General features: G+C 41.4%; 1 protein-coding gene and 1 pseudogene across 11 annotated transcripts in view; one reads left to right on the top strand and one right to left on the bottom strand.

Annotated features, from left to right (window-relative positions):
- The window catches only part of JAK1 (Janus kinase 1), a 187,862-nt gene that overhangs the window by 80,857 nt on the left and 86,166 nt on the right, over positions 1–20,839 (bottom strand). Inside the window, exon 1 of one of the 11 annotated variants that reach the window (XM_054554268.2) lies at positions 6,861–7,061. The exons of the other annotated variants lie outside the window; for them this stretch is intronic. The gene's annotated coding sequence lies outside the window, so the exon portion shown is untranslated. Of the gene's footprint in view, positions 1–6,860; positions 7,062–20,839 lie in introns of those variants that run through there. 11 annotated transcript variants of the gene reach the window in all.
- Positions 3,499–3,746, top strand: LOC112133064 (cytochrome c oxidase subunit NDUFA4-like; annotated as a pseudogene).

Here is a 20,839-nt window from a genome sequence, read left to right as displayed (position 1 = left end):
AAGATAAGGCACAACACTATTTAATAAAAAAAGCTCTCTGATTTTTTAAATCTGATCCAACTTCAAATCCCACTTAATAGCTATGTGACCTTGAGTCAATTATTTTACCTGCCTCTCTTCACTATAAAATGAGAATAACCACACATATACCTTATAGGATTGTGAAGGTAAATGAGGCAGGATTCCCAGCTAAAATGGCAGATTGAACACAAATACTCAATTTCATTCCCTTCTGAAACTCCACTAAAATATAGTACATATTTTTAAAATATAAAAAGTAGTATAATAAATACAGCATGGCTTTTCTGTTTAAGACCAAATTCACAAATATGTAAGGGGAAAAGAAGAGAAAACTACAACTTTGCAAACTGGAAAGTAGTTGGATCTGTAAAAAAAAAAAAAAATTGACTTCGATAATTCACAAATACTGAATCCCGAGCTGACAATGGCAAAAGCTGATAACCAAATCAACATATACCACAGAAGTCTCCAAAGTCACAGGAACTGGAAGGAAGCACCAGTAACTGGGGTGAAGAAACAAGGCCAGGGAAAGGTGTTTGAGAAAAAGAATCCCGTTAGCCACTCCTCCGCCCCAGCAAAAGTCTAGACAAGCACTGTCCAGTAAAACGGTCCACAATAATGGAAACGTTCTGTATCTGTGCTGTGTCCAGTATGGCAGCCAGTCACATGTGGCTACCAGGCATTTAAAAGATGGCTACTGTAACTGAGAAACTGACTTCTTAATTGTATTAAATGTTAATTTAAATTTAAGTGGCTACCATGTGGCTAGTGACTATTTTATTATAAGGAAACACATGTCTAGAGGTTTAGTTTCTGGAAAGGATAAGACAAAGGATCCTGTAACTAGAGATGTCAGGCAAAGCATGGGAACCTCTGGGCATGCAGAAAGACGGCATCTGCACACATGCTGAGTGCTGGGGGCCAGGATGCTACAGCCTTCACCCTCTTCTCTGCAGCTCCAGAAATGCTGGCAGCCAGTCCCTAGCCCTCCAGGTGAGAGACTGGAATACTGTCTTCTGAGGAATGTGACCATCTCACCAGGACTGACCTAAAGACACAGAGGCTGGGAGTTCCCCAATTAATGGCTCACTCTTAGTGATGTTCAAAGTTCACCAGCCCGAGGCACATGCTCAGCCTTCCTCCAAGTTTAATCATAAACAAACAGCCAAGGTAAACAGATGTCTGAGGAAAGCCTCTAATGCAGACATGGAGACAGAAAAAAGCAACTCAGAGAAAACATTACCCAGAGAGAAAACTTTAAAAATTAATGTCTTCAGAAAGATAAAAGAATATCCTTTATTTATGAATCAAGAATGAAATGTTTCTTTTTTAAAGTAACATTTCAGAGAAAAAAGAAGCTCTCAAATATTAAAAAGATAATAACAGAAATGAAAACACAGCTGGGAAAGGGCCCTACGGAACTTCTAGGTTGATAGAAATGTTCTATATTTTGTTTAGGGTGGTAACTGCACAAGCCTATATGATTGTTAAAACAGCCAAAGAAACACTTAGGATTAATACGCTTTGCTGTAGGTAAATAATATCTTAATTTTCAAAAGGTAAAAAGGTTGGAAGATAATGTTTAGGAAAGGCCAGGCACGGTGGCTCATGACTATAATCCCAGCACTTTGGGAGGCTGAGGCAGAGGGATCTCTTGAGGTCTGGAGTTCGAGATCACCCTGACCAACATGGCGAAACCCTGTCTCTGCTAAAAATACAAAAATTAGCCAGACGTGGTGGCATGCACCTGTAGTCCCAGCTACTGAGGAGGCTGAGGTGGGAGAATCACTTGAACCGGGAGGCAGAGGTTGCAGCGAGCCGAGATTCCACCGCTGAACTCCATCCAGCCTGGGTGACAGAGTGAGACCCTTTCTCAAAAAAAAAAAAAAAAAAGTTCAGGAAATAGGTTAGAAAAGAACAGTTTGAAAATAGGAGAAAAGAGATAAGAAAATTAAAGGGGGCAATCCAGACAGTCACATGTCTGAATTCCTAAAGAAAAGACAAAGAAAGTGGAGGGAAGAAAATCATCAGCAAAACCATTTGAGAAAGATTTCCCAGAACCAAAGGCTACCAGTTGCCAGGTTGGAAAGGCCCATCAAAACAATGGAGAAAAAGACCTGTTTGGGGCATTCCTGGGAAATTTCAGAACATTGGAAACAAGGGTCTATAAGCTTCCAAAAGAGAATAAAACAGGCTACATTCAAAAGATCAAAGATTGAGAATATTCTCAGGCTTTTTAACAGCTGCACCAAGGAAAGAGACAGCCACTCAATGCCTGCAAAATTCTGAAGGGAAACAACTTCCAACCCAGAAGTCTATAACCAGCCAAATTATCAACAAAGTATGAAGGAAGAATCAAGACATAGTTAGACATCAAAGATCTCAAAAAACATACTGCTATGCATCCTTCTGAAAATAACAGGAGACAGGTTCCAACACAGGAAATAAAGATTAAACAAAGAGGAAGTGAAGGGAATTCCCAGGGGCACAGAACAGAGCAGTCTCAATACAAGAGCTGTGGCCAGCCTCAGAGGATGACCAATCCCCATGTGAGCAGGGCGACTCGAGAGATACTTATGTTGAGGGCAGCCACTGGCAAGATCCCCATAGACTGCATCGAGGGCAGAATGCCTGGGTGAGCCTGGACCAAATTCCTAATGGAATTTGGTTTTTCTTAATCATGCACTGATGAAATTCCTGTTTCCCCGCTGTGTCCTGCTGCCTGAATCAGCAGAAGACTATTTCACCCGGCAGAAGTATTCCATTTGGCCTATTCCTGAGAGCTGGACATAAGCCAGGGTGGAGCAACCCATTCCTCTTGACTCCACTCCTCCCAGGCTCCCAACAGCTGGGCCCACTGCAGTCTTCCAGGCACCCCCAACTATGAGAAGCCCTGTTTGCCACAACTCATTCATGATCTTTCCCACTGACTTTCCCAAAAGGGTCCCTGCAACCTCTCAACTCTGGATCCAGACTTGACCCAGAGTTTCTGTTCAGATCCAGGGGTAATGAATTCAACCAGAGACCAAGAAGCTCTTCTCCTGGGAGCCTTCATCTAGAGATGACATCACTGCCCTTTTCTTATACACCTAGGTTTATGCTTGCTTTGGGGACATATACACTGGTAGGAAGGGCATGATTAATACCAAAGTGGGGGTGACTGTTATCTCTGAGGGAAGTGCAGTGGAGGGGAGTACCAGGTGATTTCTAATATACCAGTAATCTTCTCTTTCGTAACCTGAATGGTGGATACACAGGTATTTTTCTCTAACTATACACATACTGTTTACATAGTCTTCTCTATGTTGATACATTTTTCAATTTAAAAAGTTCCCTCCATAGAAAATTAAATATATTTAGAGACCCTAAGTAGATACTCATTAATTTTCAATTACCTTATTCTGAGATACTACTTAGTCAAGGGCCTGGCAGCTAAGCTAGTTCTCTCCTTTTAAATCAGAGGCCCTTGCTGAAAACATGCTCCACCAGGTCCTTGGTCAGGCCAAGAAGGAGCTGAGTTTGATCCCCCTCTTTGTATTTAATGGAGCTAGAGGTACCAGAGCAGCACTTGTATGTCTTGCATCTGGCATTTCAATCCAGATGTTAGTTAGGCCAGAAAGAATAACCCAGGGCCCTGGAATAAACTGGGTTCCAATGGGCAATACAAGTTCTACTCAGTGAATGTGGATTACAGTAAACTGAAAAAAGATGGTCCAGATTTCTAAATGAAATGTTTCACCATAAAGCTGCTTAAGAATGAAGATCTTCCAGAAGCTAGCTGAACAATTTTCCACTTAACTAGGAAATATTTCTCCTTTAGATACATGAAATCATGTTGATATAATGTGTTGGAGATTACATTAATAAATAACTGAAACGTGAAAAAAAAATCAATTACCTTATCCTCTCCAGTAATCAAATACTGGGCTTCTTTAAAGACCATCTTGAATGGCTGCAACTTTTTTTTTTCTCGAAGAAGAAAAATTTATAAGTATCTCATAAACAATTCTTATATTGATTACATGTTGAAATAGGATATTAATTTCACCTGGTTCCTTTTACCTTTTTTTTTTTTATTATACTTGAAGTTCTAGGGTACATGTGCACAACGTGCAGGTTTGTTACATAGGTATATATGTGCCATGTTGGTGTGCTGCACCCATTAACTTGTCATTTACATTAGGTATATCTCCTAATGCTATCCCTTCCCCCTCCCCCCACCCCACAACAGGCCCTGGTGTGTGATGTTGCTCTTCCTGTGTCCACTGTTCAATTCCCACCTATGAGTGAGAACATGCGGTGTTTGGTTTTTTGTCCTTGTGATAGTTTGCTGAGAGTGACGGTTTCCAGCTTCATCCATGTCCCTACAAAGGACATGAACTCATCATTTTTTATAGCTGCATAGTATTCCATGGTGTATATGTGCCACATTTGCTTAATCCAGTCTATCATTGTTGGACATCTGGGTTGGTTCCAAGTCTTTGCTATCGTGAATAGTGCCGCAATAAACATACGTGTGCATGTGTCTTTATGGCAGCACGATTTATAATCCTTTGGGTATACACCCAGTAATGGGATGGCTGGGTCAAATGGTATTTCTAGTTCTAGATCCCTGAGGAATCGCCACACTGTCTTCCACAATGGTTGAACTAGTTTACAGTCTCACTAACAGTGTAAAAGTGTTCCTATTTCTCCACATCATCTTTCTAAAATTCTACCTAGGCAATAATCCCCTGGACTTTCATCATTTGCCAATTTGTGCCATTATTTACTTGTAATATATGTCTCCTTAGCTAGGTTGAAAACAGAAATGAACAAAAGCATGACTTTTCCTAATGAGTCTTTCCATTAGCTACTATAAAAACAATAATGGTCCTAAGTCAAATGGGGTGGGGCCTGACGGACACACTAGATCCTCTCAGGACAGAGTCGGGTTCTTGGATGAGATCCTTCCATCACTTAGTGCCTTCTCACCTCCAGCACCTGCTAAGCACAGGGCCTGGCACAGAGTAAGAACTCAAATGTTTCTCAATAAACGACATCAAAAGAAAAAAGTGCTAAGAATCAAGTGACAAATATGACCCAAGTAATTAATTAAAAAGTAGCTCCCTATTGAAAGTTAAAAATCAATATGATCATTTCTGGTTAAATGAATCAAACAAAATTTTTAAGCATAAAGAGGAGATGCAGTATTAAGGATAATCCTTGAAAATTATTTCCAAATCTGAAATTGATGGAAACAAGGAAAAGTGGCTTACACAAAATGAACTATAATTTAAATGGAATAAACGGGACAAGTGTGGTGGCACATGTGTCATCCTAGCACTTTGGGAGGCCAAGGCAGGTGGATCACTTGAGCCCAGGAGCTCAAGACCAGCCTGGGCAACATGGCGAGACCTCATCTCTACATAAAACATAAAAATTAGCTGGGTGTGGTGGCACGTACCTGTAGTCCCAGCTACTTGGGAGGCTGAGAACTACTCAAGAATTGCTTGAGCCTAGGAAGCAGAGATTGGAACAAGCTGAGATCATGCCACTGCACTCCTGCCTGGGTGACAGAGCAAGACTCTGTCTTAAACTAATCTAAGACTAGACTAGACTAGACCAAACTAAAATTAAATTAAATTAATGCTGGCAGTGGAAAATTTCTCATCCAGCACATATACACTGGAGACAGCATGGTGTGGACTGAATGAGTTCTAACCCTGCCTCTGCCAGAATCTAACTTTGGGCCTTGGATAATTCAAGGAACCCTTGTGGCCCTCAGTTTTCCCCACTGTAAAACAGGCAGGCAGAATAAATGATCATGAAGCTCCCTGAAGGCCAATAGGGTTACAGGAGTCCATATATTCCTGCTTACTGATTCACTGACTAAGTATCAAAGCAGTACACAGGAACAGGTTCAGTGCAAAACTGTCCCTAATATCCTACTGATAGAGAAAATAAGAGACACAGTTTCCAATTCAGGTGCTTTTGTACAGTCTAAGTTCTAAAAGCTTTTTATAAATGCTATGCTTTAAGACAGTTAAATGTATCCAGTGACTTTTAACCTGAAAACTGCTAAAGCCAAGGAAAATAATACAAGTTGAACTCATGCCCATTTCTATTATAATTCCATTTTTCAAAGTAACTCATAAGTGTGCATGACTCACACATTCTGAATATGATGAGATGTTCCTTTATCATTTCATCTTCTATGCCAGTAATCCCACATTACAGAGTGCCAAACCCCTTTAATAAGTGTAGCATATGTTTCTACCATACTCCAAAATCCAGCACAAGACTGCTGCATTAGGGAAAAAATCTAAGTGAGAATTTCTGGGCTTTCGATCATAGGACCCCAAGTTAGTTGTCAAAAACATGACTCCCTCGCCTCTCCCCTTCTGCACAGCCGCCTAGACTACTGATAACTGAACGCATAACAACTATCCTTCAGGCTCATACAGACATTTAGACAGCGCTTTGAAGTGTACAAAGCACTTTCACATCTATTAACTGATTTCTAGTGACCTACTAGAGTGTATAGTAGGTCACTGGAAACCATTTTACAGATAAAGAAACAGAGATTCAGCGAATTTAAGTGACTTGCATAAGGCTATGCAGCTAGCAAGTGGCTGAACTGAGACAAGCACTCAGCTCATCTAAAACCAAAAACTGAGCTCTTCTCACCAAACTGATGTGTAACCCAGGGATAAGAAAGTAAGTGGTTGAAATAAAACCTTTTAGAAATTGTTGTGATTATACTATTGGGAGTAGACCAACCTTTTATAAACACGGCAGCTTCTCTATTCCCTTCTTAGGCCCTTTGTACAGTGAGTTTCTAGAGTGAGATGGCTTACCCATTTGGACTTGACTCCAGATATGACTCCTTTCCATTTCCAACCAAGAAGATAATTCTTGAACTCTGTCCTTGTAATACGAAATACCAGCTATAGCATGACTTGAGTCAACAACAGTAAAGAGAGATTAAGTAACCGGCTGCAAATCACAGAGTTGCACAAGCAGAGTAGACTAGCATAGGGGCTTCAATCTTCTCCCTACAGATGGACATTCAGACATTTCATCATCCTTCCTGAGACACAGGGCTTGCAGCAGTTCTTTCAGTGACAAAAATTCCCTAAGCAGCCCACAGTGCTATTAGTTTCCTCATTTGATTGTTCTTATCGAAAAAAAAACCCACAACAACAACACTACTAAATGCCCCCCACCCCCCAGTTAGTTACTTGAGAACAACTAATCAGACCATCCCTGTACCCTGTATAAATAAAAACAAGGTTTTTTTTGCATTGACCTGATAATTTCATCGGTAGCTACAACTAACTACACAATAGTTGGAGGTAGGGAGATTCATCTGTATCTTTACCTTTAATTATACAATAAGGGCTGGAATCCCCTGTCAGTTTATTCAGCCAAGCTTACAAGAAGTCACAACGTGGGAATTTCCAAAGCCAGTCAAACATCAGGAGTATAAATGTCACGTACCTAGACTTCTCAGTTTATAAACACATTTTTTTTTTAAAGCTGACTAGTAACAATATAAAAATCTTCCCTCCTGTTCACCACTTCAAACATTTAGTATGATTTAGGTTTTTGGTTAACCATGCTTGTCGAATGCTTTAAGGTGCTAAATTACTAACTGGGCTGGAACTTTCTAACCATACCTCATTTAAATTCAATCATAGATTACATATCAAAAAACTTAAATCTCCAAGTCTTCGGCCAAATGAGATCTGCTTTATAATCTGAATAGAAAATGGTTGGTAAGTAAACAAGCTAATCATGATCACCATCTCTAGAGCAAAAATATGAAAAGACCATAAGGAGTGACTTTGACATCAGTCAAACCTGAGTTTAAATCCTGGCTCTGCCACTTAAGAGCTCTGTGTGGTCCTGGACACTTGAGCTTCTAAGCCTTAAATTTCTGCATCTCTAGTATCAATTCGCTCTCATCTAACTGTTGTCAAGGACCAACCACAGTGGAAATCATACATTAGGTACTAAATAAAAAAGATACTTATTAGCTACTATAAAAGTAAATTTGGAATACAAGCCAATGTGACTCTGTGGATAATAACGCGGAAAGTCGGGGTAGGAAACAATTGCAGGTTCTTTCCATTAATATTCTACTTTCTACCCTTCAAAGCCCATCCCAATCCAACCTCCTTCTCCTCCACCACTTAGCTCCATCAATTGCAGCCTACAATGACTGACACACAACATAATTAGCACTTCGTTAAACATTTTATTGTGTTTCTAGGATCACTATTTGCTGGTCCTAACACCTATCTGTTTAAGATACCTTAAGCAGAAAGGCTCTCTGTGTCCCTAACTTCCAGTCTCACTACCCCTTCATTATTCTAACTCATTATAAAACTACACTGAGACCACAAGTGATTACACAATGCCATTTAACTAGAATTGTGAATGCTTGAAAATACAAAAATCACCCTTGGAACAGTTAACAGATAATTTTAGCTTATTAAACACACATTTTTTAACACTCCAAAACCACTTTGGTTCAGATCACATGGGGACACTCCCATTGGTTGCTGTGGTGACTATGTCACAATTAGAGTCCCTCTGGCTAAGATTCTCAGGCCCAGGGTGCTGTGACTAAACCACTGTAACCACTTCACATCTACTCATACACTCCCATTTTCTAAAACTTCAAAACCACCAGCCAAAAACAACTTTATTCAAACACAGAGTTTAGAAACAAGGCCACACATGCCATGACTTAAAACAAAATGAAGCTTAAGCTCTCTCCCCCACAGACTTCTCTGCACTTTGCGAGGTCTTACTGATACGGTTCCAACGCATCAGACCAACGGTTCCCAATGCCTCCCACCCCGACTCTTGCTGCTTTTTAAAACGTTTATGTCATAATGCTCTCCCTTTACTACCCTGAAATGAAAATCAAAAATAATATAAACTATATACAATTTCAACATAATATAATGTCCTAACTATAAAGAATTTAAAGATATCTGTAAGAATACATATTTCAATAGTAATTGCTCTATCACGAGTACATCAGAAGACATAATGAAGCAGTCTAATACAACAACAGAACAACTGTGAATGCAATAACTATAAATGCAGTCAGATACTTGCATATTATTCTTGATGACACAAATACATGCACACCAACACTGGCAAGTGATTTATAAAAATGGTAAACAGCTTTTGGCAAAGTTACAAACAAAATAGTGTAGTATCTTATATAGTATATCATATCAATTTACAAAGTAGTGGCATTCCTAGAAAATTAAGGGTATATCAAAACAATGCAAAAAGTCCTTTACATAAAATGGAATTACAGGTTCCAGGTTCAGAAAATTACGAACAGGCTTTTTCCCTGCAAGAATGTCTGGGGAGACATTTGAAAGTCATGCAGGCTATAGAAAAATTCTTCTATCCACAGGACTATCGCTGTGCACATTATAGGATTCCTAGTATTCCTAGCCATGACCTCCTAAATGTCAAAGGTACCCAGCCCGGCATCAAAGAGACAAACAAGGGCCCACTGCCCCAGCTGTGCTCTGCTATGAGGCCAAGTAGGATCTTGTTGTCTTTGTATGTCATGCACCGACCTTAGAACTATGTGTGGCTCCTAAGTAGGTGCTCGGTAAATCTGAGGAAGTGGGTGGTAGTTCTTCTAAAATTCCTCTGTTTGTTCTGAAGTAGCAGAAAAACAGAATCAGTATTTTCAGCAAATTGAAAGATGGCATCTACTGGACAGGAATGTAGAACTGCTGACATTCACTTAAAGCCACAAACACCTTTATAGGATGCTATTATCCCAACCCCATAATGATGATCTAAAACCAGGACAGCAAATACACATGGTGGGCAGGGGCTGAACAGGCAAAGCACAGAGGATTTTTAGGGCAGTGAAAATACTCTGTGTGATACAATGATGGTGGGTACATGTCATCATACATTTGTCCAAACCCATAGAACGTACAACTCCAAGAGTGGACCCTAATCTAAATATGGACTTTGGGTGATAATGATGTCAGTGTAGGTTCATCAAGTGCAGCAAATGTACCATTCTGGTGGGAAATGTTGGTTATGAGGGAGGTTATGCAAGTGTGAGATCTGTACCTTCCTCTTAATTTTGCTCTAGGCTGGGCGCAGTGGCTCATGCCTGTAATCCCAGCACTTTGGGAGGCTGAGGCGGGCGGATCACCTGAGGTCAAGAGTTCAAGACCAGCCTGGTTAACACAGTGAAACCCCGCCTCTACTAAAAAAAAAAAATACAAAAAGTTAGCAGGATGTGGTGGTGCACACCTGTAATGCCAGCTACTTAGGAGTCTGAGGCAGAAGAATCGCTTGAACCCAGGAGGTGAAGGTTGCAGTGAGCCAAGATTGCACCATTGCACTCCAGCCTGGGAGACAAGAGGGAAACTCTGTCTCAAAAAAACAAAATTTGCTCTAAACCTAAAACTGCTTTAAGAAAATAAAGCCTTAAGGAAAAATAAAACAACAAGAAGAAAACTGTGTATACATCACGGCCTGATGTCCCACTGAGCCTGGGAATGACTTTAAAATCCATCTCAATGTGGCTCCAATGAGTCCTGCCAACTGATTAGGCTTCCTGACCTCAAAAATACGGGAGAAGACAATTAGTCGGTTCAAACTGACTTCCTGTGGTTAACTGGGCCTTCCACACCATGCAATCTAGTAATTCCAACTACCATCATCTGAGCATTTACCATGCTCTTCAGGCACATAGTGTCATGCACTTATTTGACCTTTATATAACAATGAGACATGGTATAAATCCCTACTTTACAGGTAACTGAGGCCCAAACACAAGACCCAAGGTCAAATGCTGTTAAAGCCCAGATTATACAGCCCAGATCTGTCTAGCTCCAAGCCTGTGCCAGTTATTTGCAATCACCTATAAAACCACCTGTCTGGAGGAATGGGGTCATAAAGCTTCCTACTATAGTGGTAGCTCTCCTCTGCACGAACCCAGGACATGGGCAGGCCCCTTTAGGTAGATGACAGATAGCATATCAAATAAAAGCCAAAACAAAATTCCTCTCTGCTGCTCAGCCAGAGTCACAGAAAGCTGGGAAGATACCCAAATTAGATCTTTAAACCGAGCTGTGGACCCCAGGACCACACATTCCCTAATGCATAAACTGAAAGCTTTGGAATGGCATCAAGTCCCAGTGAGTGCTGGCTCTAACCTCTCTTCACTCCAGTTCCTGCCTCTCTCCTATGGCCAGTGCTATTGTCCCTAGACCTCACTTTCCAACTCTGAGTACACACTAGATCTTTGCTCACCTGATGGTGCAGAGGAAATGCTCCTCCTACCTGCTCAGTATATGTGACTCCTGCCCATTTTTCTAGACTCAACAGCAGGATCCCCTCCCCCCACCCCCAAGTGGCTCCACACTGCCCAGGTGGAACAAACTGACCCACTTCACAGAGCCATCGCAGCACTGTTCATGCACACACTTTCCTCAGGGCCCTTACCCCTGTCCTCCTTACATTAACGACTATCAGTATACACGGCCCTTCCCTAGAGGGTTAGTTCCTAATGCACCCCTGTATTCTCCTACAATGCTGACCACAACCACCACCACCACTAGATATACAGTCCACCTGATGAATGCTTATGACATGATGTGGCTGCCATTCTATACACGTTTTGTTTAATCCACATATTAGTTCCATTTTACTGATGAAGAAACTGAGGTCTGGCATGACCCAGCCTTCACTGCCACTACAGCAGAGCAGATATAAGCACAGTCTGGAACCAGAACACATGTGTTTGAATCCCAGCTCTACCACGTGCCAGCTGGGAAATCCTAGGTAAGTTATTTATCCCATCTGTGCCTCAATTTTTTCATCTGTAAAACAATGATCATTAACACATGCTCCGTAGTATTTTGGTCAGCATTAAAAGAGTTAATGTACGTGAAGGCACTCAGCACAGTGTCTGGACATAGCAGGAAGTAAACAAGTGCTTGCTACTGTTATCATCATCACTGTTTCAAACTTTGTCTTCCATTATGCCCCAAGTCCATATTTTTATGTCCTCAAATATGCCAACTACTTCCCACCTTTGTCCAAGCTGACTCTTCAGCCCTGACTGCTCTCTGCAAGCCAGGTCCTCACCATTCTTTGGGTCTGCTTATGTGCTCACCTCTGATGGGCGTACCCTGACAACCCTATTAAGAAAGAGCTCTGTCTCTCTGGCACGGTCTCCCATGTCCCTTCCCCCCACTCCCCAGGTCCTATTAATTTTAGCACATCCTTGTTTCTTTTCCTCAGGGCACTTATGACAGCCTAGAATTGTTATGTGTTGATCCATGTATTTGTTTTGTGTCTACATCCTCACTAGAGATGAGGGAAAGAACTGCATCTGTCTTCCTTTTTTTAAATCTTCATCCAGCCGAGGGCAATGCTCAATAAATATTTGTTGAATAAGTGGGCAAATGAACGAATAAATGAGGCTCAGAAAGTTTAATAATTTGCCAAACATTACACAGACAATCAACAGAAAAGACAAACTTCAAACCCAGATTTGACTCCAAAGATGGTGCTCTTTGTAGCTTGGTACCCTGTCTCCTTTTACATTACAGGTATTTAAGAAGTAGCTGTTGAATTAATAAATGAATGAACTATAGAATCCTTAAGGTAACAGGTTGCTGATGGTTGCTGCTGCTATGGGGACAGCAGGAAATAAACACCCTGCAAAGTGCCATTCTCTCTATTTGGTCAACAACGAGTATCGATCAACTCAAACATCTATTAAGCAGCCACAATGAACACATCTGTAAAATGCAAAAGAATACAAAGCCCCTGTATTTGGCTGGAAGATAGCAGGTAGAATCAGGAATACAGCATATGGTTGGGCAGGTTGGGCACTGCCAAGAATGCCCAACTGAGGTAAGAAAGTGATGGCTGAAATCCAATCTGCCTTTTACTAGCCAGGCCACACTCTCTGGTGCAGGGCTACCCCACTCAGACAAGGTGCTGTTTTCTAATTTTCACAAAGACAATATATAGACTAGCAGCAGCCCTATGGAGGGTCAGTCTTATTTCTTACGGCTGGGTCTCTCTACCGTGGGAGTTTAATGGCACAAAAGGCACTGACTATTAAGAACACAATGCCGCTCCAAACCTGCCAGTGCCCCTGAAACAGCCACTTGGGGTGAAAGCATTCTGCGCCATGAGGTGCTTATGATAATACAAAAACAGGGAGGGGTAGCTGGTTCCTTCACTGCCACCTTTTAACTCAGACTAGTCTATCATATTGGCCTCTAGTACTTGTCAGAGCAGAGAAGTCTGAAAGTTGGGACCTGAATAGATTAAGTTTCCATGCAATAAAAGGTGATGAGAAAGATTCCAGAACAAAGAATACTATGAGGAAAAGTAGGCTCAGGCTGGGGACCCCAAAATCACACATTTCCCTTTCTCCCTGAAGCCAGCTCTCACTGTACCTAGTAGGTATACAAGAGTGCACTCATGTGCCTACACACATATGCACACACAAAACTAAAGAAAGGATGTCACTTGAGCGCGCAGCTTCTTGCCCCCTCCAGAAGTCCTAACTGCTCAGCAGAGAAAAACAGCTTAGAGGAGCATAAAGAGACCCAAGAACTCTTCCTCTTGGCTTTCCCAGTAACTTCTGGAATTACATTTGGAAAGTCACTTCACCCCCAAGACCTGAATCTCATCATTTATAAAAGGACTGAGGCTGCAATATGTGAAAGACCAGTATTTTCAAGCTATGTTCTGAGCAACCAAAAGGTTCTGAGTGCTATAAAACTCTGCAAAAAAATTTATTCAATTTTGTTTTTAAGATAATATATTAATGATTTTAGAGATTATAATAAACTCCCACAGATTCAAATTTTATTGGAAATTTTAGCACACTGATGATGACAAATGTGTTCACATTATCTTTCTGTAGACCTCAGAATAAAGCTGCTCTTGCCAATTCTAAGCTTATATTAGTATCTTGTAAATATGTCACTGATTCTGAAGGAAACTGGAATTCTCTTTTTAAAAATTCAGGCCTGTACTTGTCTGGTGCCTTAAAATTGTTCAAGCAAGTATACTGCTATAGCATACCTGCAGTATGTTCAGTTAAATGCCAGGTAAATCTCAGGCACATCTGCTGGCTCATGCTCTTATCACAGGGGAATAGTCAGTTATGCAAAAACAAATGAATTCATAACAGGCTGCATTGTAATAAAAAGAGTGAGCACACATTATCATCTGTCTTGCAGTTTGTAATAAAGAATGAAAGTATTTGTTAAACAGTGTGATTCTCCTTGGAGATCAAAGTTCCCCCTATTCATCTTTCAGGCTTCTGGATCAATTTAATTAAAGAGCATCCTGAAACTGCAAAGTATTAGCAAACTATTCTTATCTGCAATTATTTATCCATGCAAATCAGACTTTTCTATACTGCAAACAAAATTAAATCCAGATGGAACCTGGGTAATGAAATTGGCATTTGACTGGGACTGCCACTCAGAACCCAAGTTAAAATTCAGTGCTCACTATAGCAGCTTCATTGTTCTCTTGACTTTACCATAAGTAAATGGATGATTCTTGTAAGTTATGATACCTACAAGTCTGAACTTATAAAATTAATCTCTTGTAAGTCCATTTACTTATGGTAAGTAAATGGATGATTCTTATAAGTTATGATACCTACAAGTCTGAACTTATAAGATTAATCTCTTGCAAAAAGAACAAAGCTGGAGGCATCACACTACCTGACTTCAAACTATACTACAAGGCTACAGTAACCAAAACAGCATGGTACTGGTACCAAAACAGACATATAGACAAGTGGAACCGAACAAAGGCCTCAGAAATAACACCACACATCTACAACCATCTGATCTTTGACAAATCTGACCTAAACAAGCAAGGGGGAAAGGATTCCCTATTTAATAAATGGTGTTGGGAAAACTGGCTAGCCATATGCAGAAAACTGAAACTGGACAACTCAAGATGGATTAAAGACTTAAACGTTAAGACCTAAAACCATAATCAGGACACAGGCATGGGCAAAGACTTCATGACTATAACACCAAAAGCAATGGCAACAAAAGCCAAAATTGACAAATGGGATCTAATTAAACTAAAGAGCTTTTGAACAGCAAAAGAAACTATCATCAGAGTGAACAGGCAACCTACAGAATGGGAGAAAAATTTTGCAATCTATCCATCTGACAAAGGGCTAATATCCAGAATCTACAAAAAACTTAAATAAATTTATAAGAAAAAAACAACCCCATCAAACAGCAGGCGAAGGAAATGAACAGACATTTCTCAAAAGACGACATTTATGTGGCCAACAAACATAGGGAAAAAAGCTCATCATCACTGTTCATTAGAGAAATGCAAATCAAAACCACAATGAGATACCATCTCATGCCAGTCAGAATGGCGATCATTAAAAAGTCAAGAAACAACAGATGCTGGAAAGGATGTGAGAAATAGGAACACTTTACACTGTTGATGGGAGTGTAAATTAGTTCAACCATTGTGGAAGACAGTGTGGCAATTCCTCAAGGATCTAGAACCAGAAATACCATTTGACCCAGAAATACCATTTGACCCAGCAATCCCATTACTGGGTATACACCCAAATGATTATAAATCATTCTACTATAAAGACACATGCACACGTTTATTGCAGCACTGTTCACAATAGCAAATACTTGGATCCAACCCAAATGCCCATCAATGATAGATTGGATATAGAAAATGTGGCACATATACACCATATGCAGCCATAAAAAAGGATGAGTTCATGTCTTTTGCAGAGACATGGATGAAGCTGGAAATCATCATTCTCGGCAAACTAACACAGGAACCGAAAACCAAACACCCCATGTTCTCACTCGTAAGTGGGAGTTGAACAATGAGAACACATGGACACAGGGAGGGGAACGTCACACACCAGAGCCAGTCAGGGGGTGGGGGACTAGGGGGTGGGGTGGCATTAGGAGAAATACCTAATGTAGATGACAGGTTGATGGGTGCAGCAAACCACCATGGCACGTGTATACCTATGTAACAAACCTGCACATTCTGCACATGTATCCCAGAACTTAAAGTATAATAAAAAAACAAATTCTTTAGTACACTGAGATTCCACATGGGACTTGATATGAAATAGGGTTCCTCGATTTTCAAAGAGTCAAAACCACCATGCTGGATTCCCTCAAAGTCCTCTTCATGTTCTAATATTCACAGGAAGCAAACTCTAAGTACACCTGGATTACCTGCTCATCCTTGTTCAACCGCACTCCACGCAGCTTTAAAATGGCCCTCCCATAAGACGGGAGGGCCATTCCCATCGAAAGTAAGGTTTCATCTACCATGGGCAGGTGGTAGCTGTCCATGCCGGGTGTCACTCATCCAAGTCCCCACCTCCCCCAGCAACAGGGTGAAAATGTTCAGCCCTCCCCAACCATGGCAGTAGGACACCCAGCACGGTGGGTGTCCTGCCATGGTGGCACAAGGCTGACTGGTTGTATCCTGGGCAATTACTACGCTCCAGGGGCATCACCCCTAGGAGCTCAGACCAGCATTCAGAGGCCTCAACCTTTGGGGTAAAGGAGGCAATCCTTTTGTGTACAGGCTACTCCCTCTCTCCTACTCTCCCATCTCTGCCTATCAAAACTCTGTTCTTTAACGGTAAATTGTTACAAAATTATAAACTATTGGGAGGCACTCTGGTAAGGAAATAAAAAGAGCCAAAAAATAGGAACCCATGTGACTCTCCGAAATGTATCCCTAAGAATACATAATGTATACACAGAGATCTAGCTATACAGCTATTAATCCTATTAACAGAAGTGTTGTTCATAACAGCAAAAAACTGCAAGAAACCTAAATGTATTTTTTAAATGGATTTTGGCTCTAAAAAAGGAGGGGGGTGGATATTCAATCAACAAAGTGCCCACAATATCTTTAACAATAGTAATACCTACATTTTAGACTACTTACCATATAACTGGATCCCCTGATCAGGTTCTTTACATCTCATTTAATGCTCATACCAACACTGTGAGGTAGACATCATGGCACTTTATAAATAAGAAATCTGGGCCAGGTGTGGTTGCTCACGCCTGTAATCCCAGAACTTTGGGGGGCCGAGGCGGGGGGATCACGAGTTCAGGAGATTGAGACCAGCCTGGCCAACATGGTGAAACCCTGTCTTTACTAAAATTACAAAAATTAGCTGGGTGTGGTGTCACATGCCTGTAATCCCAGCTACTCGGGAGGCTGAGGCAGGAGAATCGCTTGAACCAGGGAGTCGGAGGTTGCAGTGAGCCGAGATCGCGCCACTGTACTACGACCTGGCGACAGAGCTAGACTCTGTCTCAAAAAAAATAAATAAATAAATAAATAAGAAATCTGAGATTCATAAAAGAAGTAATTAACCAAAGGTAATCTAGCTAATAAGTGTCAAGGTTGGGTTCAAACCTAACTCACTCACTCACTCTTGCATCCAACAAACGTTTATTAAGCATTTACTAGTGTCGGCATGGTGCTACATCCTGCTTTGTTGCTGGGGCTTTAATTTTCATTTTGAAATAATTTTAGATTTACTCAAGACCTGCAAAGATAGTACAGAGAATTTCCATATACCTTCACTCAGCTACTAATGCTATGGTGTTTTTTTTATTGACAAACTGCAATAATCATCCATTCCACCATCAAATAATTGAAAGGGCACTAGGTAGTTCCAGCTGGCACCCGCCTCTGCCTGGGACTGCCCACAATCTCTGTTCCCCATTGACATCTGACTCTGCACTGCCCTCCCAACTCCACCATCCCAAAGGTAAGACAAGGGAATTAAGAAAATTACCACAAATCAAAGGTTTTTTTCTCCCAGTTAGAATTAAGCCACTGCTAACAGGAAGTAAAGCCATGGAAAGAATTATACTTTTAAAACAAGTACAGAACCTCCGAGAAATCTCAAATAGAAAAGAACAGTAACAATGAGAAAAAATAATAAATATAATTAAACACTACACCAGTGTTAGCTATACATGCCAGGCATCATGCCAAACGCTTTATATTCATTGAATCCTGAACATCCTATAAGGTGGGTACCACTGTAATCCCCATTTACAGATGAGCAAAACAAGGTACAAAGAAGTTAAGTTTTACTCAAAGTTCCACAGCTCAAAAACACTTCCCTTTCCAGGGAAGAAAAAAAAACACAAGGCTCCCACCCCTCTGTTTTGAACTTCTAAGCTATTTTTAACAACAATGGCCACCATCCAGATATCAGATGTGACCAATCTCCAGCTCAGCGAAACTATTCATGAGTGCAGCATTTTTCAGCCCTTGAGTAGTCTCTGCCTAAGTGACGTATCCCTCTGTTGTACATGTTTCCAAGGGAAGTGACGAAATTTCTGAGGGACTTGCACAACATTGCCAAAAAGCAGGATTCCAAAAGGCCTTTCACTCATGTTTTCACAATGCCCCAAGACTACCTGCCTCTTGTCTGCACCATCCCCTTAGCAATCTCTGCCATGGGCTGATGCCTGCTCTTCAACAGAAATTATTCAAAGGACACATCGGATGCCCTTCTCATGCTGTACTACACTGACTGTCTCTACAAAATTGTGGTGCCAGAATTCACTTCAAAGGATCTGCATGTCTCTGACTACATGACAAAGATGTAGGGTATAAAAAGGGAATTGTCTATTTCTGGCACCACAAAATGCAATCTATTTGCCTCACCAAGCATGCCGCTGCTCTAAAGAAAGTTTTTGCTTTCAAAGAATCCTGGGTTTGCCTTTAAATTCACATTGTTTCATACTGACGTGACTAACTTTGAATCATTCAAAATCGCTGTGGTCCTTAGAATTTTCAGGCACTACGGAATATACTACATAAATATGAGCATTCTCAAGCAATACACACTAAAAGACACACAGCCAATGGCCTAACCCAGGTCCACCTCTGGAATTTGGGAGCTGACAGAAAGTGACCCAGAACCACTAGAAGCACAAAGCACAAGGAAAGATAAGTGCTGACCAAAATGCAGGAGGGGACAGGGTATCTTAGGAAGCTGGAAAACACGGAGAGATGTAAAAGGACCAAAAGCAACCCCTGTTCCTGGTCACCAATTGGGATCAGTGGAGGAGAGTTTCAGTGGGATCCCAGGAGACATCTCTCAAATGATCTCCAGCTCCAGTCCTGGGAAACTTGCTCAACAAATGATGTAATAAATAACACAAAGGCACAACATATGAAGCTGCTTTTTATTTTTAAGGCTGTAAGAACCTCTTGTCACAGCTCTGAGAAAGGGAGACTGAAGGCTGGAGGCAGCCACACCAAGGAACCAGGCAGTGAAGAGCAGGGTCGTTTCCTAACTGGGAGACCTGGCATCACTGCAAGCAGAGGTTGTAGTGACTCATCAGAATGAATCCACAGAGCAGTAAAGAAAAATAACAGTGAAGGGAGAGCTTGGCAGCCATTACGAAATGAGAGGGGTGAGAAGCTCGGGTTGTGGACCCACAAGAGTGCCCCCTCAACCTTGACTGTTACCAAGGCTCTGTCTGCCTGCATTCTTTGAAAACCTTCCATCTACTAGACCTGCAGAGTTCTGGTTCATCCTCTCAAAGTCCAGGTCAGATGCCTCATTTTTCTGGTGAAGTCCTGTGGACTCCAAACGTAGTCACTCTCTTCTCTGTGCTGCCACAGTACTTTGTTAAACACATTAATTACAACCTTAGCTTACATTGTATTGTAAATGTCACCCACCAGACTATCCTGGGGGCTATGATTATATTTTACTCATTTGTATTTCTCACAGTCGGTGCCTACAACATAGTAGGTGCTCATCAGATGAATGATGAGGGTCCACTAGCAAGACCCTCCAGAGTTCCTAAGGCCACAGCAGTTTTCAGGAAGATTCATGATCAACTTATAAAACCAGTTTACTTGAGGACCAATCTATTTCTAGCTGTGGGGATATGCACCACTACTCCTCCCTGCTCCCTATGAAATACGAATGAGGAAGCTTCTCCCTTGATTCCATTCTAGCCATGGGAACAAGAATGCAGATGCATCAGACATCCTTGGGGATGACCCTGCCAAACAAATTATATTCCAATCTCACATCCACCAGACCAAAACCTAAACTAGATCAAAATCACTCATTCATACTGGGAGGGTATTAAAAGAAATATTTCTGACCCTTTCCCTCCTCTACCCATCAGCAGATGAAACGAGAAAGACCAATCATAACTCTTTTTTTTTTTTTTTTTTTTTTTTGAGACAAGAGTTTCGCTCTTGTTGCCCAGGCTAGAGTGCAATGGCATGATCTCGGCTCACTGCAACCTCCGCCTCCCGGGTTCAAGCGATTCTCCTGCCTCAGCCTCCTGAGTAGCTGGGATTACAGGCACGTGCCACCACGCCCAGCTAATTTTTGTATTTTTAGTAGAGATGGGGTTTCACCATGTTAGTCAGGCTGGTCTCGAACTCCTGACCTCGTGATCTGCCTGCCTCAGCCTCCCAAAGTGCTGAGATTACAGCCGTGAGCCACCACGCCCAGCCCATAATTTATCTTTAAACCAACTCTCCAACAACCTGTCCTCTTTCCTCCTACTCAGACTGAATGAGAAATCTGGTCTTGGCAGTCCCTTGATGTTTATCCAGCCTTTCCTGCTATGACAGAATACTTGATGTGCTACCACAGGATTGCTTGCAACACTGACGGGTCATCTCTGATGCTAAGGGAGAAGAAAAGGGAAAGAAAGTCCCTGGAGAGCCACCATATTAAGTCTTTACAATTTCATCTAGTGGA

This window comes from Pongo abelii, chromosome 1 (genome assembly GCF_028885655.2).
Source record: "Pongo abelii isolate AG06213 chromosome 1, NHGRI_mPonAbe1-v2.0_pri, whole genome shotgun sequence".
Taxonomy (NCBI): Eukaryota; Metazoa; Chordata; class Mammalia; order Primates; family Hominidae; genus Pongo; species Pongo abelii.
Note: the sequence above shows the minus strand (reverse complement) of the source record. Positions and strands in the feature narration are given on the sequence as shown.